This window comes from Lygodium microphyllum, chromosome 23 (assembly GCF_053477565.2).
Source record: "Lygodium microphyllum isolate KBCC chromosome 23, Lygodium_microphyllum_v1.1.10, whole genome shotgun sequence".
Taxonomy (NCBI): domain Eukaryota; kingdom Viridiplantae; phylum Streptophyta; class Polypodiopsida; order Schizaeales; family Lygodiaceae; genus Lygodium; species Lygodium microphyllum.
The window spans coordinates 104,912,134-104,920,888 of NC_141157.1; the positions used below are offsets into that span (position 1 = coordinate 104,912,134).

Here is an 8,755-nt window from a genome sequence, read left to right on the forward strand (position 1 = left end):
TGCACCTTCAACTCTACCCCCTATGCTACCAATCAAGGACTTAGCTATCAAGTGGGAGGACAAGTCATAGAGCGAGAAGTTGGCAGAGGAGAATGTCACTACGGATAGTGATGAACATATCGTATTGGCTTCGGAAAGATGGAGGATGTATTCATATTACAACCAGGTGGTTCATCTCAACATCCTACCTTGGAGCTGTTGAAGGAATACTGTTAGGTGTTGGAATAGTAGAATGCGGCTTTGAACGAGTGGGCACAATCTTGTAGAATGATGTGCTCTGCTACCATGCCAATTTTGAAGCTAAGATAAAATCTTTGTGGGATGAAACTCCTGAAATCGTGTAGGATACGCTTCCCTACCATGATGCATGTTGCTCCCCTTACACTTTTCACTTTAGAGCTCACACCTACAAGTTTCCCCCAATAGGAGAAGACTTGCACTCAACAAGATGATGTCAAGGAGTAGCGCCAACAGAAGCCACCCGAGTCCTTTAACGATAAGGAGACCACTACCACTTCCAAGGATCCCAACAAGTCTACTCTAGTGTAATGAGATCGTCCGTCTACCTTAGATATCCGAATGATGCAGGCCCAATAGGACACAAAGCTGACAAAAAGTTACGTAGAGTGAACTTAGGATGAGGTACAAGTTATGCAATCGGAATGGACAATTAATCCAATGCAAACATGGTTGTTTCCTGAGGCCAATATCCTATTTGGGTGACAACAAAGAAGATGACGGGACTGCGGGTCCACGTCCACCACATGTGCCATCTATTTGGGTGCCAAGAAAACTAATTATTGGTGTCTATCGAGATCCGCAAAATTTTGAGGGTTTGTCGCCGGGGACTGAGAGGAGGCCGAAGGTTGGCCCGCAGACAAAGGTGGCGTTATCCCTCCACCGTCTAGAGCGAGGGGTAGCGTTGCTCCGTTTCCGGCCTCACGCGGTCCCCCCTCCTTCAAGGACGGAGAGATGCCAGTTCCCTCCGGGCGGCTACGATCTCGTCCACTCGAGACTTGGAAACGGGCGCCGCTGCGAAGGGCCGCATCCAAGAACGGCCTCGCGTCCCAGTACAACATACCAGCCGTCGACATCCGCCCAACCGTACATTCCCCCCTCCTCGGGTTACAGGCGTCATAATACACCCAGGAACGAGAGCATTGAAGGCCGCCGGCTGCCGCAATGTAAACCGTACCTGTCGTGCCAAGCTTCGCATGTGGGAGATGAAAGCCCTCTTGCCCGCGCCCCGATCCAGAGTCCCGAGTGACACACCTCCACACACAGTGACCTCGATCATGTGTTGACGCTTTCGAGTTCTCTAGACTCTCACACTCTAGAGCCGCCGTCCTGCCTCCTTTGAAATCCGGAGCTTCAGCAAAGATCCAGGCTAACTCAGGAAGAATGCATTAGAAGATCGTTCCCTTGGATTTTGGACGGCCTTTTCCTTTTCGACGTACGGTATATGCAGAGTATTAAAAACAGCTCTACTTCGAAGTTATATATGACACATACTTATGCATGGATGCTAGAATCGTTATGAACACTACACAGCGCTAGTTGTATGAGCTTTGGTGCATGAACACTAGTACTGTGCTCAGCATACTAGTCCACATATTATTCCCCGGTTATCTCCATGTTGGGAAATCCCTTAAGCCCATTTACATTATTGAGGACCTTACTATGGAGGATAAGGAACAATTGCTTAACTTGTTGGAGGAATACAGAGATGTTTTTGCCTCAACCTTAAGGGTATTTCCTTGCAAGTTCTCACCCACAAGATTCCTCTAAGGGATGGTACCAAAAGCTAATCAACAGTGAGCCTATCCAATGAATCATCGATATTCTCATCATGTCATGGAGGAGATCAATAAGTTGCTAAAAGCGAGATTCATCTACAAAATCGAGCATATAGACTAGGTATCATCAATCATCATGATACCCAAAAAGAACTGGAAATTTTGCATACGCATCAATTACAAGAAATTAAATGCCACAACCAAGGGAGATCACTATCCGCTACCATACATTGACCACATAATCAAGTAAGTAGTAGGAAAGAAACTTACAGCTTCTTAGACGGGATTGCAAGATATAATCGAGTGCAAGTCCACCAGGATGAAAGACCAAAAAACTACCTTTCCCACCAATTTGGGGGGGGGGGGGGGGGGGTATATTCACTTATATTGTCTCGCCTTTCAGATTGACTAATGCACTAGCAACCCTCCAGAGGGTCATGAGCACTATCTTTAAGGACATGCATGCTATGGAAGTAGCTCAAGGTATTTGTCGAGGACTTGTGTGTCCACTCTAACTAGGCATAACATCTTCACAAGCTTCACCTAGTCTTTCAAAGATGCAAGTAGTATAACCTCTCCTTGAATCCCCTCTCAAGTTCTAAGCTTGGGCTATGTCATGTCTAAGAATAGAATTGCTACTAACTCCGCTAAAACCAAGGTTATCATGAACCTCGCCCCACATCCAATCCAAAGGGGGTACAGTGCTTCCTGAGCTATATCAAGTATTATCGATGCTTTATGCTAAACTATGCTACCATCACATGACTACTCTACAATCTACTAATTACATGGGCCTAGACTAAGGAATGCTAAGCTTCCTACAAAGCATTAAAAATGACTCTCATGATTGCTCCTATCCTAAGAGCCCTAGATTGGCCCATAACATTCCATGTATAAATCAATGCCTCTAAAATGGAGTGTTATGAAAACCTCATGAGCATATCATGGATTTCCATGTGAACTTTGCTAATCACCAGCTCATCTAGGTGGAAATGAACTATTCCACCACCAAAAGACAAGGATTAGTGATGTTTTATGCTGCAAAAAGATTTCAGCATTATCTCCTTGCTACACCCTTCACCTTCTTTGTTGACTATCAAGCATTACTGTACCTTTTAAATAAACCTTGTGCCATGGGATGCATCACTTGATAGCTCTTGTTGCTATTGACGCTTTATTTCTTGGCCATTAACAAAGTTGTAGAAAATCTACTCTCAATGTTCTTAGTCATTCATAGGAGATCAGCCCCATATTACCCACAAGAAAATGGCCAAGTATAATTGACAAGTAAAACACTGATGAATATCCGAACTAATCTACTCTCTTCCTCTCAAAAAAATTTAGATAATAAACGCATGCTAGCATTCTGAGCTTATAGAATGGTATACAAAATGACCATATCCTAAACTCAAGGTAGCCTTGCGAGCTTATAGAATGGTACAAAAAATGGTAGCCTTACGGACTTAGGAGTCGAAAGAGGCAAAAATTAAAAATTATATAATATTTTAAAAAAATAAATGGTTTTTAAAAAAATTTAATCCCTCATTTGCATAGATCTACGTTGGCTAAGATAGACTCCATCACAAGTAATAATGAGTCATTCACTATCTGCAAACTCATCTACCTACACTCCAAGTTTATACCTTGACTGAACTTGAGTTCACATTGTGACCCTCCTCAAGTTCACACAATCTACTTGAAGAGCATTGTCGCAGTGTGTAGGCATTTGTCGAGGACTTATGTGTCCACTCTAACTAGGCATAACATCTTCACAAGCTTCACCTAGTCTTTCAAAGATGCAAGTATTATAACCTCTCCTTGAATCCCCTCTCAAGTTCTAGTTGTGGGTCAACCATAGAATAAGCTTGGGCTATGTCATGTCTAAGAATAGAATTGCTACTAACTCTGCTAAAACCAAGGTTATCATGAACCTCGCTCCACATACCAATCCAAAGGGGGTACAGTGCTTCATGAGCTATATCAAGTATTATCGATGCTTTATGCTAAACTATGCTACCATCACATGACTACTTGGTGCGCAGATCGGTCGCTGTATGCTCACGTAGTGAATCCCGGAAGGTCCCCAAGAACAATGAACTCTACCTTTTTGCACAAAAAACAATGTAAAAGCATGAACGACAAGAAGCAAGAGACCAATTGGGTTCAATCTCCCCCCATGCCTTGTGTGAGCGCTTCACAAAGCATGTATTTTATGTATATTTCCATCTTCATGCTCAATAATAGCCCAATTTACAAAAATATGACAAGCTTTTAGCTTTTGAGTTTGCTTTCTACAAAAATAGGAAATAAAGCTAATGGACGGTGTCCATAGAGTCTGGCACGCCCAATCTCAATGTCCAAATAGAAATAACATATCCGTGCGCATAGGCGCATACAAAATAATAATCAATAATCGATGTCTCAATAGACATAACAAAATATAGGCGTGGCGCCTATCAAAATATAATCCAAAGGTCGAATACTCGCTAGACTCTAATGCTTTCCTCCGCCACTGCTGCTATCTCTACACATCAACTGAAGCATTCACAATCGTTAGTAAAATAATACAATTAAACCGACAAAAGTGAATACCTAGCAGTCTTCAGCTACATAAATAAATCAACTGGTTAGAAATAAATCCTAACCTTAATTTATTATGAGTGCGCACTCTAAACTCATAAACGTTTATTAATTTAACATGTATTTTGCGGAATCACCCGCTATGGAATCACCCACGTACACACTAAATTAATGAAACGCCCGAAAAGGACAGGCGTCCCCATCAACTTCTCGCACAAAGAATCCTCTTTGTGTATGAGCCCCGGTCATCTAAGTTTACGGAATCCACCGTAAAACCTCACGGAATCCACCGTGGCACGGAATCCACCGTGGAATATGCCTCATGGCATAAATAAATGTCTAATGCTTTGCTGGTCAGTCTTTATCATGAATTTTGAACATATTAAGTAGTGTTTCCACTGTCTTAATGCTTGTACAACTGCTAATAGGTCTTTGTCATAAGTGGAATATTTCAGCTCAGAGGGTTTTAGCTTAGAACTAGAATATGCTATTGATGATTGTCTTGCATTAGTACGGCTCCTATTCCTGATCCGCTAGCATCGGTCACAACTAGAAAGAATGGTCTATTAAAGTCAGGCAATTGTAAAACAGGGGCATTGGTTAATGCACGTTTCAGTAAGTCAAAGGATTTCTGCTGGTTTTTAGTCCATTGATAAACAATTCCTTTCTTGAGAAGTTTGGTTAATGGTAAAGCAAGTAATGAAAAATTACGTACAAATTTCCTATAGAAACTAGCAAGACCAAGGAATGAGCGTAACTCATGCACATTTTTAGGAACAGGCCAATGCAATATTGCATCAATTTTCTTAGGATCAACTTTAATTCCTTCAGATGATACAATATGACCTAAATACTCAATTTCTGTCTTAAAGAATTCACTCTTTTCAAGATTTGCAAACAATTGATTTTCTTTCAATAATTGAAAAACTAATGACAAATGCTCATAATGCTCTTTTTCACTTTGACTAAACACCAAAATATCATCAAAGAAAACAATCACACATTACTGATATTTTAAAAAGATACGGTTCATCATTCCACTAAAGGTGGCAGGTGCATTAGTCAATCCGAATGGCATGACTAAGAATTCGTAATGGCCAAACTGTGTTCTGAATGCAGTCTTAAATATATCAGATCTATCTAGCCTTACCTGATGATATCCAGACTTAAGGTCAATTTTACTAAATATAGAAGATCCTTGCAGTTTGTCCATAAGGTCATCAACTCTAGGTATAGGATACCTATTCTTTACAGTGATCTTATTTAAAGCTCGGTAGTCAATACACATACGATAGGTATTATTCTTTTTCTTGACTAAAAGTACTGGTGCACCAAATGAAGAACTGCTAGGTCGAATTAAACCTCTATTTAGTAATTCTTCAACTTGAGTCTGGATTTCTTTTTGCTCTATCTGATTGTGCCTATATGGTGCTTTGCAAGGTGGTTGTGTGCCAGGGATTAAATCAATCTTATGGTCTTCTGGACGTGAAGGTGGTAAACCTGGTGGTAGGTCTTCTGCAAAACAGTCCTTAAAATATGCAAGAAATTCCTTATGCCTAGGGTGCATATGATTTTCCTTTGCTTGCAATTCATTCACCTAAATGAGATATGATTTAGTACTCTTGCGTAATGCACGTTTTGCTTGAGTATGCGAAAGCAGTGGAAAAACATTAGATGCATGCATACCATATAATGTAATAGATTTTCCTTGAAAATTAATATTCATTGTGTGTGTGGAATAATCTATGTCTGGGTTATGCTGGTGTCGCCAAGGCATTCCTAGAATAATGTCACTCGACTGTAATGGAACAACTAAGAAATTTCTTCTTTCAATGTATGAACCAATTTGAATCTCTAAATCTTGTACTTCTTGTGTGCCATTATACCTAGTGCCTAAAAATGCAGCTTTTATGCGATAATGCATAGATACAGTCTATAATTTCAATTCCTTTACCAATTTTGCTGAAATAAAGTCATGAGTACTACCGTCATCATGCAAAATAGTCCTTTCCTTTCCATGCACCAAATATTTCATAGTCAATAATGAATGTGGAGTAGGCATACCTGGTAAAGTGTTGGAAGTAGTAGTAGTATCATCCTCATCTTCAGTGAAATCAGGCATATCCTCATGCTCGTCTTCGTCCATGGCTCCAAGATAGTTGATATGTGCTGGTGGCTTCTTTGAATGACAATTTGCTGCGAGATGCCCAGGCTGGTGACACTTATAGCATACTATTGGCTTGGCTTTGGTTACATTATTTGCAATGGCTGGAAGTCTGGGTACATTTGGATTTGCTTGTGGAATAGGCTTAGGATTTGGATTGACATTGGATGGTAATGCACGTGGTTTAGCCCAATTCTTGCGGAAAGATGGTGATGAGAAACGACCTGGATTAAACCTTCTAAAATTAGAATTGAATTGTTTAGATCCATAATTACCATTGGCTTGGAATTGATGTGGTCGTCTGTCTCTACCGCGTAACTTATCTTCAGTGTCGTGAGCTAGTGAGATGGCGTCTTCAAGGGTAGCAGGCTTGAACATGTTCACTTCAGCGTAGTAATGCCCAAGAAGTCCAGACATATACTTCCGCTTATGTGTCATCTCTGGTACGTCTTCAAGCATGCGTAGCTGTAGGAGTGTATTCCAAAAACGCTATGTATACTGTGGAATAGGCTCACGATCCCGTTGTTGAAGTAAATCCCATTGCTTGATAGCCTTCTCATGAAATTGCGGTGGAAGGAAATTCTGCATGAACTTCTTCTTGAAATCTTCCCAAGTAGCAGGACATTCTATGCTCTTGCATACTACAGTCCACCAAAGTGATGCTCTGTCTACCAAATGATTAGTAACACACTTGATTTTATCTTTTTCTGGATAAGTTTCCTCATGGAAATAGTCATCAAACTGGCTAATGAATGATAAAACAGTCTTTCCTTCTCGTATGCCATTGAAAGTGCGAAATTTGAAACTTCGTTTACTTATCTTTGATTCCTTGTGAATGGTTTGTGCTTCAAGAGTGGCATCGATGGTACGTCAAATCAGATCTTCAGCTTGAGGTTCTTCTTTGTCGGTAGACGCTCTTTGTAATTTTGTCAATTGCGCTTGCAATGTTTGCCTAGCCCTTCGTTCTTCTTCCAATTGCAGCATGAATAGATCCAGCTTTTGTTCCATGGTAGGCTCAGGTAGGTCGTCTTCAGCCATAGGATCATCCATATGTGGTGTCGTCATCCTGTAAAACTCAAAAGACCTTTCTCACTCAAAATCAGGTTAGCGGGATGAGCGTAGCTCAAATTCGGGGTTACAAGGCTATGTATTTTTGGGTATTTCTTTCTCAATTTTCAAAAAATCTGCAATATTTCCTTCTTTGTTTGCTAAAAATTACTTCAGCGGACCTGTGGATGGGTAGAATACCTTGCCACGAACAACTTTGCAGTTCAGAGTTTTTGCGCATGAACAGCCCTTCTAGGAGTTTTGAGCACTAGTCAGTTCTGACTCCAGTTGACTAGTCTGACTTGCAGAGTTGCAGACTTAGCCGACTTGCAGAGTTGCAGACTTAGCCGACTTGCAGAGTTGCAGACTTGCAGAACTTAGGCCGACTTGATGAACTTGCACGACTTGATTCCAGTCGACTTGCAGGACTTGACTTCGGAGGTGCAGGACCTAAAGTTTATGAATTTGCTTGCCTTGTATGACTTGAGTAGTTTAGCTTTGACTTAAGGGATTAAGCTTGAAAAGCTTAATCAGTGAATCGTCTGATTTCGTGGGGGGGGCCGTTTTCAGCACGGCGCGAAAAACGCGGAGACCTCCTCTTGTACCACGCGATGAATTTCTGGGCACTTAAGCTTCTTCTAAAGCTTAAGTCAAGCTTAAACTTAAGAGAGATAAGAGATATAAAATTTTTCTCACAGTATATCCACGATTTGATAAAGGAGATGAATGCGTGGTCCTCCGCCTGTACAGCCTGGTCCTTCGCGATCTGAGAGTGGAAACAAGGGTTCTTGATCGCCAGAAGTCTGCCTGTATCGACGGTTCGCGATGAGATTGACTGTAGAGCCCGATCGTTCCAGGAGCTCTGCCTTCACTCGAGATGGGTAGCGATTGGAAGCTCTTGATCTCAGCTCCGCTCTGATACCACTGGTGCGCAGATCGGTCGCTGTATGCTCACATAGTGAATCCCGGAAGGTCCCCAAGGACAATGAACTCTACCTTTTTGCACAAAAAACAATGTAAAAGCATGAACGACAAGAAGCAAGAGACCATTTGGGTTCAATCTCCCCCCATGCCTTGTGTCAGCGCTTCACAAAGCATGTATTTTAGGTATATTTCCATCTTCATGCTCAATAATAGCCCAATTTACAAAAATATGACAAGCTTTTAG

At 41.3% G+C, this 8,755-nt stretch overlaps 1 non-coding gene across 1 annotated transcript; it reads right to left on the reverse strand.

Moving 5' to 3' along the window:
* Positions 1-870: 870 nt before the first annotated feature.
* On the reverse strand, positions 871-1,135 carry LOC148016573 (signal recognition particle RNA). The gene has a single exon (XR_015688218.1).
* Between the last annotated feature and the right edge of the window lie 7,620 nt (positions 1,136-8,755).